The sequence below is a fragment of the Triticum dicoccoides genome, chromosome 1A (assembly GCF_002162155.2).
Source record: "Triticum dicoccoides isolate Atlit2015 ecotype Zavitan chromosome 1A, WEW_v2.0, whole genome shotgun sequence".
NCBI lineage: Eukaryota > Viridiplantae > Streptophyta > Magnoliopsida > Poales > Poaceae > Triticum > Triticum dicoccoides.
This window is the reverse complement of record NC_041380.1, coordinates 29559888-29569156: the sequence shown is the minus strand read 5'-3', so window position 1 is coordinate 29569156 and position 9269 is coordinate 29559888. Positions and strand designations below refer to the sequence as shown.

The 9269-nt window shown below is 40.0% G+C and overlaps 1 pseudogene; it reads right to left on the bottom strand.

The window, feature by feature from the left end:
- Positions 1-273: 273 nt before the first annotated feature.
- On the bottom strand, positions 274-7822 carry LOC119360724 (annotated as a pseudogene).
- Positions 7823-9269: the final 1447 nt, after the last annotated feature.

The following is a 9269-nucleotide window of genomic DNA, read 5'->3' as shown; positions in this document are numbered from 1 at the left end:
TTTCCGTCTGCATTTCATCTATTGACCTGTAGTTTGCTTTTCCATAGAGAAATAGTTGACAGATATAGCACTGCCGTACTGCTGTAGTATCTCACATAGGGCTAAAAGGTGCGGATCTTTGGGAAGATCAGATGGCAATTTCTTGATCGGAGCTATCCATATAATCGACACAAATACCATAAATTAAAGCTACAGATGAGCTCCCTAATACCAAAGCAGTTTGCTAGTCTGAATGGGCTGCCTGAATGAACATCCAAATATATGCAGAAACTATTAAACTCGGCTAACAGTTTACTGATACCATAAAAGGTTTTGTATATATATACTAGCTCTCCTCTTCTTGTGCAGCCACAGGACGAAGAAAACCAACAAAACATATCCCTCTCCTCCGTCGTCACTACATACATTGTACTAACAAGACAAATGCAAAGGCTGCGATCTTTTGGTGGATGCGGCACACGGCGTGCGGCGGGCGAGTGAGCTTCATACAAGACCCGCAAACCTGACATAGGATAGATAGATGGCAACTGACGAGCTTCCACCAACATTACTGCATTGATCAACAGCCAAGCTCATACAAACTTGCAACGGTAATACTCCCATCAGACACTTCGCTTTACTTTCTAATAAAGGAAACCAGTCTTTGCGCAATGAAGAAACTCCTGAGCCGTTTTCAAGTCTTCAACTGATTTCCCTGCGACACCCAAACAGTCACCTGGCTTTCGTGCTCCGAGACGTCTTCAAGGACTTCATAGCTTCCCTAAATATTATTGCAAGGAGAAGTATCAGATACTATTTGGAATGGCATGGTTATGTCTGGCACCTGTAATTCTTTAGGCGCCATTGCACGACAGTATATGCTGATAATGAATATGACATGCATGCCTCTTTCTAAATATCAGCAAAATACTACTCAATGGGAGATTACGGAGTTACTACTATAAGTCGGGGTAGGTTGGTGTATGGCAATAACCAAAGAGGCAGATGGGTTTACCGTAATGCATCCTCGATGTCAGTGTCCACTGGGTCCAATTTGAGACCATCCAAGAACCGTTCACTTGCGCCCTCATAGTCCTGACGATAAAACACAAAAAGTGAACGATCATAAACAATTTGCAATACCAAGAGAAAAACAGCCAGCCATATCCTCTATGTAACCTTCAGTAGCATCAGAGCTTCACCCTGCTGGCGACAAGCTTTTGGCCAGTGAGGCCGCATTTTTCTGCATTTATTAGCATCTAGCAAAGCCTTTCTTCCATCGCCCATGTGAAGCCAACAAAAGCTCTTGTCTGAGAACAAGACTGCATCATCAGGATCAAGCTGCATTGCCTACATCACATAAGACAAATCGACAATTCAGCTAAGTTTCTTTTAACTCACATTGAATTAGTTAACTGGATTAAAAAAACAGTTAGGAAGCTGTCAACACTCAAACAAGAAATCTACACATTTTTAATTCATACTAGCCTACATAAAGCCAGCCTAACATACATTTACTAAATATATAGCACAATGTTGAAGTACAATCATTCATTCTATTCTAGTCCTAAGTAACTTTTGAACTAAATAACTTATATTAAACAGCTTGCTTTTCCATTATCCCACTCGTTCATTTACAGTCATCAGTCATCCCTGTGTTTTTTTTCTGACTAACTACTGTGAGGCAAAAGCACCCCCCCCCCTCGCGCGGTCTTTATTAATTGGTACAAAAAAATAAAATAGGTCCTCCCTGTGTTAGCGCAAGCAAGGAAGCAACTCCAAAACAAAAAAAATAGTTGTCTGCCAAAAAAGTGGTCAAGACACAGAAATCCTCAAACATATTGCATTACTCATCAAGGTGACACTATTTTTTCCTGTTTATACCTGAGCAGAAGTACCAAGAATATCTCATGGTCCATATCCATTATCACAGAATGAGTACTTTGCACCACGAAATTGAGAGGATACATGACCAAAGCAACGAAAAGAAAGACACAGCTTACTGTCAGCTGAACCCTATTCTGAACAAATCCTAAGTTATTACAAATAACAAAGCCAGCTGGAGCGCCCTGGACCATTTCAGTAGGAACCTTACCATGACAAGTTTTTGATAAACGACACCCAGCTCCATGTGGAGCTCCAGGTATTCTGGTATATTCTTGCCCAAAAGTATTACTTCGGACTATGCATTCAGCAACTAATGCAAAACCAGGATAAAATCCTTTTGAAATCATATATGAAGTTGTGAACCTTAAATATTTTCAGACAGAGCTATGCAAGAACTATAAATTATAATGCATGCAACGTAAACTGAAATGCTGGAAAGCTAAACAAAGCAAGAAATATATGGTGCTTTAACATACCCGACTGTACAATTTTGCTGCAACAGCATAATCTTTCTTCTTTAAAGAGATACTCCCTAGTGATATAAGCTCTGATGCCATGATTTCCCGTTTAAGCATGGGCTCCTCCTGAACCTACAGAACATCAATTAAATCAATTCTATGCAGGATGCATGCGATACATAATATCTGAACGAACAACCTTAATTTTTGCTGTAAATATATGGAGGGAAAGGGATTTGATTACATAAGCGTATCTTTTCTCAAATTTCTATGACTGCACAAGCATAATATTTTGAGTACTCGTGATAATCTCCTAACATCCATGCTCAGTATTATAACTTGTAAGTACAAAAAGTACCGCCAAAATTGTCATAAACCGGTACCATGTTTAGGTAACTATTAATATCAACATGGCACATATGCAGATGTCCTCCCCAGCCGCAATGCTCCACAAGTTTTTTCAGAAAAAAAATGGTTGCTAAAGGGTCCAGTACAAGCGGTCACAAATTGCAGCATGCCACAGCTGCAGCCAGTATGAACAACAAATGCCAGAAAAGGAACTAAAAAAACAAATTCAATATGGAAAATAAACATAGAAAATGGGTACCCAACAAAATTAAATTCATGGACTTGACAAAGCTCAGATGAATGTACAACACCTTAACTAGGAGCTTGATACATTCCGTTGAGTTGGCATCTCTAGCAGCCATAAGAGGTGTCACACCATTTACCATCTTGTTGTACTGGAGAAATATTAAGATATCAGCTCTAATGGTCAATACATAGAACTAAACTGATGAGGCAAGCTTTCAGCAAAGAAAATTGATTCAGTACACCCACAGTAAAATCAGTGAGAAGGTTATTTTTATCAAGATAATGCCACGATTACCACCGCATAGCAGTTATTTATGATTGTTTACATGGAATCTGCAAGCAGAATTGCATGGTATACTGCCTTTCCGCTCATATCAATCTGATGTGAATTATACAGCCACAGTATTAATGGAGCATAAGCCATTCTAGTTTACAGATCCAGACTGTTTTGTTTCAAGAAAGATTCGATCTTTTAATCATCACCGGCCAGTCATTAGGATCTCAAACCCCAACAAAAGCAATGCAGCCATCAAGAAGACAAGTTACTAAAACCTGAATATGGAGCCACAACTAGAAAACGAAGAAGATGACGCATGACGCCAGCATTGAGAACGATTTGGGAGGCAACAGCGCCCTCATACGGTCACACCCACAGCTTATATGGGAAGATGGATGAGCCGACAGGGAAAGATTATGTGAGGGATAGCCACGCAGAAGAATTTGCAGATGCAGGTAGAATTGGGTGCATGAAAAGATATTTTCAGAGGGGGCGTACCGAAGCAAGCCTCTTCAGTGAAAATTAAACAGCTCCCATGGCATTTAACAAAATACACAAGAAGTCAAGAACAGTGTGAATATGTTGTGGAACCTTGTAGCTTACTAGTACCATATTGGTCTAAACTTCATAAAATTCCAGGTAGCACTCAAAAACAAATGGCAATACATGATAGAGACTAATCTATGATGGCCAATATGTAAAAAGAAAGTAATCATTTTAAGTAGTTTTATGCATGGAAATTAGCATTGAAGGGACCAAAAATGAGAAGATGTGCAGTATTATGTGCCCGCATTCCAAAAATAGAATTATATTCGAATGCACTGTACATTTGATAGTATAGTGCTATGAATTTGAAAGGGAAGTGGATGAAGCATACTTATTACCAAGACACTATGATGAGATGTAGCATTACAACTACTACACAACAAGGGGCATGCAGAAGAGAAGAAAAATGTACTGAGGATTTCAAGAGTTCAACTATGCAGCACAAACACCATAGCAGCATCAAGCAACCATACACAATCAATTAAATAGAACATGACAAGACAGACAAGGGAAAAATTGCAAAACACAAGTAATTAAAGTTCAAAACATATAGGGTAACTTGAGGCAGAAACGGTATGTACTTAAACTTACATCTGCATTGTGGTCCAATAAAATCTTCACAGCACCATATTGCCCTTCACCAGCAGCACCATGAAGTGGTGTTCCATGAGGAGCTACCGGGTCAACATAAGCTCCTTTGCAAGCAAAAGCTCTAGCATTTCACAATTGCCTGGCAGAAAACACGGAACTTATTACAAAGGGGAGAGGTGTTTTCTGGCAATACAACAGCAACAACAACAACAACAACAAAGCATTTAGTCCCAAACAAGTTGGGGTAGGCTAGAGCTGAAACCCATAAGATCTCGCAACCAACTCATGGTTCTGGCTCATGGATAGCTAGCTTCCACGCACCCCTGTCCACGGCTAGTTCTTTGGTGATATTGCAGTCCTTACAGATCTCTCTGATTTTCTGGCAATCTCTACTAAAAAAAATCCATGAGCTTATAAGGTATGATGGTAGGGTTATTTTGTGACAATTTCTTTTGTTTCTGGTGTATCCTGGACCTGTGTTTGCCTTGATCATGTGCTACAAAAAATCCCAATGAGGACTTGTTTGGATTGGAAGGAATCGAAGCCAAAAATTTCATAGTTAAGTTAACTTTTAATATGAGTATTTAGTGATGGGGCCTAATTCCCATCAAGGGGGATATTCAGTAAGATAAGACCATGATCCACAGCATGGCTACTCGATTCATGATTCATCAGGTTCGCAGTTCACTACTTCCTACTTTCCAAAGTGGAGCATGGACCTCTCCAATTCAGTAACAGGAGATGGGTTCACAAATACAACAATTCTGGTTTTATGGATCTAGTTAGTATGCAAGGTATTTTTATCTCTGTAAGAATGTAAGATGAGAAACCAAGTAAGATGGTAGGTATTTTGGTGACTATTTCTTTTGTTTTCTGGTGTATCCTGGACCTGTGTTTGCCTTGATCATGTGCTACAAAAAAGCCCAATGAGGACTTGTTTCGATTGGAAGGAATCAAAGCCAAAATTTTCATAGTTAAGTTTAACTTTTAATAGGAGTATTCAAGGATGGGGCCTAATTCCCATCAAGGGGGATATTCAATAAGATAAGACCATGATCTACAGCATGGTTACTCGCTGCCACATGCACAATACCAAAAGACCAATGCATGCAAACATGAAATCAGCAAGACTCCTTTTGTTTTGAATTTTCAAGTACTTATATCTCTCAAATCCTGTGTCTGATTGACGATCTGTGCTCATTGTTGGCTTTCCTGTGATGATGCCGTCAAAACTAGATCCCACGTAGATATGTTTCGATAACTTCTTTTCGTTACTAATTGCCAGGTTAGAGCCACTTGCTTGTCAGGTTATCGATATGTTATAGCTACTTGGTAACCAGGTTATTAAGTCAGTTACCAGATTATTGCCACTCCACACCCATGTAAGACTGGAATGATAGTGACATGTATTAGGTTATTTGACTTCCCAATTAGGTGACAGTTTAGGATATTGCACATGCACAACAGCTAAGCAACTATATCCATGTTGAAGTGTTTCAAATATTAGTAATTATGCTACACAAAGAGCGCTGGTTTGATGCAATACATGCATGCAGACAGTAAAACTTCAGCTAATGGCTAAAAATAAATACTCCCTCCGTCCAGAAATACTTGTCATCAAAATGAATAAAAGGAGATGTATCTAGATGTATTTTAGTTCTAGATACACCCCTTTTTGTCCATTTTGATGACAAGTATTTTCGGACGGAGGGAGTATATCGATGACTGAAGCGTGTGCAGGACTATTATTTAGTACAGCTAAGAGTATATCAGGAAATACCACCAAACATCTACTTGGAAACATAATATGCCGCGCATTCTCAAACAGCCTAATGAGTCTAAACCAACATGTACATCGGAACAGAGAGACATATTAGAAGAACTTAACCATCAGGTTTGAAGATAATCCATTAGCACAGAACAATATTAGTAAATTAATATATGAAACAAAAGCAAATAGCTCTGAATAAGATAACACAAAACAATTTGTAATGCAGAGATGCAGAACAGAGATATGTGTTTATAGAGGTGGACCTGATTCAGCGGCATAATGTAACAGGGAAATCCCATCATTATTGGCTTTGTCTTGATCAGCACCATGATCAAGAAGATACTCGGCAGTACCCCCATTGTGGTATGTTGCAAACAACAGAGGTGTTCTACCTATAAAACAGACAAACACACAAAAATGAAATTATATCAAAGCACTTCTCGGCGTAGCAAGATATGAGATCTTTTTTGTATGAAAGCATGTCTTATCTCCAAAAGCATGCCACCACAGAAGTTTCCTAACACTGCTCTGTCTTCTCTGAGAGCATATAGTTTATACATGGCTCTCCAAGACACACAAAGTAGACCCATCGAATTAAATAATGATATGAAGCAGGATTTTCATAATGCTCGAGAGAGTATCGGTTAAATGGAACTGACACATGAAAATTAGACATAATAGACTACCCGAATAGAAGAATGAAATGCATCCTCAGAGTTGGAGTGCATACATATGTGCAATAACTAAACAACCAAACTGTCCTAAAATAAAAACTAATTTGCCCTCAAAGAGTAGCCTATTTAATTCATGCAGCTTTATGTGAAATAAGTCGGTAGTTGGCACAACAGAATATGATAAATCATAATTTTATTTTGTGAGATAAACATTGGTGCTTATGACACATTGGTTCATACTGACGCAGATAATCTTAGGCTCTGTTTATGGTTGCTGGACTGTGTTGTGCTGAGCTTGGAGCCGCGGCAAAAGCTGGTTCGAGAAGCTGGATTATCATAATAATGCACCTCCATGCCAAACCCAGAGAAAGCACAAAACAGTCAGATATCATGAGACCTAACTTAACCTACAGATCAGGCAACCCTTGTGAACAACAAATCCAGCATGTAAAACAGCACTTCATACGATTTGACAAAACGTACACTGAATGTGTGCGCGGGGTCCTAAACCGATAGACTAGGGTTCTGAAGATAGATGGACCTTCCTTGTCGACCAGATCCACATCTATCAGCAGCTCCTCGACGAGGTACCTGCACACCCGCAGGGTCCCTCTAGTGGCGGCGACGTGCAGCGCGCTGAAACCTTGGAGCTTCCCAGCCTCTTGCACCCTCAACGCCTCAATCGCCTCCTTGGGGCGGCCCCTGCCCATGTCCAGCACCGTGACCAGCGCTGCGACGGATTGGGGCCTCCAAAATGTTAGCGCTCGAGCACCGAAACGGGATGAGGGTCGGAATCTGGGAAGGGGAGGGGGCGGCGTACCCTTGAAGAGGGGGAGGTTGTCGTCGGAGGCCGCCTGGAAGACCATGTCCAGCACCGGGTCGCGGGCTGGGGCGGGAGGGGGCGGGGTTAGGATTCGGGCTGGGGTTGGGGTTAGGGTTAGGGATGGGGATGGGCTGTGGGGAGAGGCGCTTACCGTCACGGGAGCGACGCGACGCCATGGCTGGCGCCGGTGGAGGAGGATGTGGTAGGGTTTTGGGGGGTGGGGTGGGAGGGGAGAAGGGGCTTGGAGTTTTGAATCGAGAAGAAGAAAGAGCAGCGAGGAAGATGAAACAAGCGTGAGTGAGGACAGTGAAAATGGGCGAGCGCCCTCCTGAGAACAGTGTTGTTTCTTTCACCCACTCCCGCTTCATACAAACCGGACGAATTACGTGCAAACTGAATGGCTTGATTTTCTTACAAACCGAACGAAAATTTTTATATCCGAGAGAAATGCATATTTCAAACCTCACTTCTTGTCCTAGTTTAATTTACAATCTGAACTCTAATGCATCTACATTACAACCCATATGTCGGCTCAGTCTCTCGAATGTGCGCATAAGCATAAGGTGTGCGTGTGTGATTTGTAAGAATGAATGTATACGCGTATGTTTGAGCGCTTGCGTCTGTATTGTATTAAAAAACGAACTATAAAAACCGGCCAGATTCAACCATCCCCTCCTCATTGACTGGTTTTGACCAGTTGCTTAAGTCAACATGTCCAGCCAGCAAGCCACGTCAACAAAACTTTCAAAATTTTAAGAAAAAAATTGGTAGAATAGAAGGTTCAGGAAATATAGTAAACAGGAACATAAAAATGTCTAAAGTAATAGAATATTTCTGTAAAATTACATAATTTTAAAATATGCAAACTAAAAAATAATATAAAAGGTTTAAAATGATAAAAATGCATTTTTTGCCAAATTTGGTCAAAAATGAATCAAAATAAATCAAGAAAATAATACTAAGCATCTGGAAAAGGTTTTTATTTTTATTATTTTACAGATTTTCAGTAAACAATCTTGACAAAAAATTCTTTCGATTTTCAGTAAACAATCCTGAACTTCTTTCAGTTTTTCCCGATTTTTCATCATTTCGAACATTTTTCAAAAAAATTCTGAAATCAAGTCCGAACAATTTTTCGGTTTTCCAGAATTTTGAACTTTTTCGTATCGATGTTACAGTTCTATATATTTTTATTTTACGTATTTCTTTTATTTTACAGAATTTTTATATTCACTTGATTTTCCATTTTACATATTTTTAATATATTTTTTAATTTTGATTTTTTTTCTGACTTGGCTTGGTGAGTGGATATGCTGACTGGATGGTCAATGCGCCAAAACCGGTCAACAGGAAGGTGAGTGTTGAATCCTGGCCGATTTTAAGAGTTCGGATTCGTAATGTAGATTGTATTAGAGTTTGGGGTTGTAAAAAGATTCGGGGAACAAAATATGCACTTATCTCTTTATATTTCGAGCATATTATAATTAGACTATACCACGCTACGATAAAACTAGTCTACAGCCATGGCAGATCGCCACTATCACGACATGTTTGCCATGTCCAGCAGCTCGCTCATCGGACTGTTGGATGCACTAGAGGGATATGCTTTGGTGAGGGGGGGAGATATGCCTTATACTCCTTCCGTTCCAAAAAAAAGCAAACAAAAGCT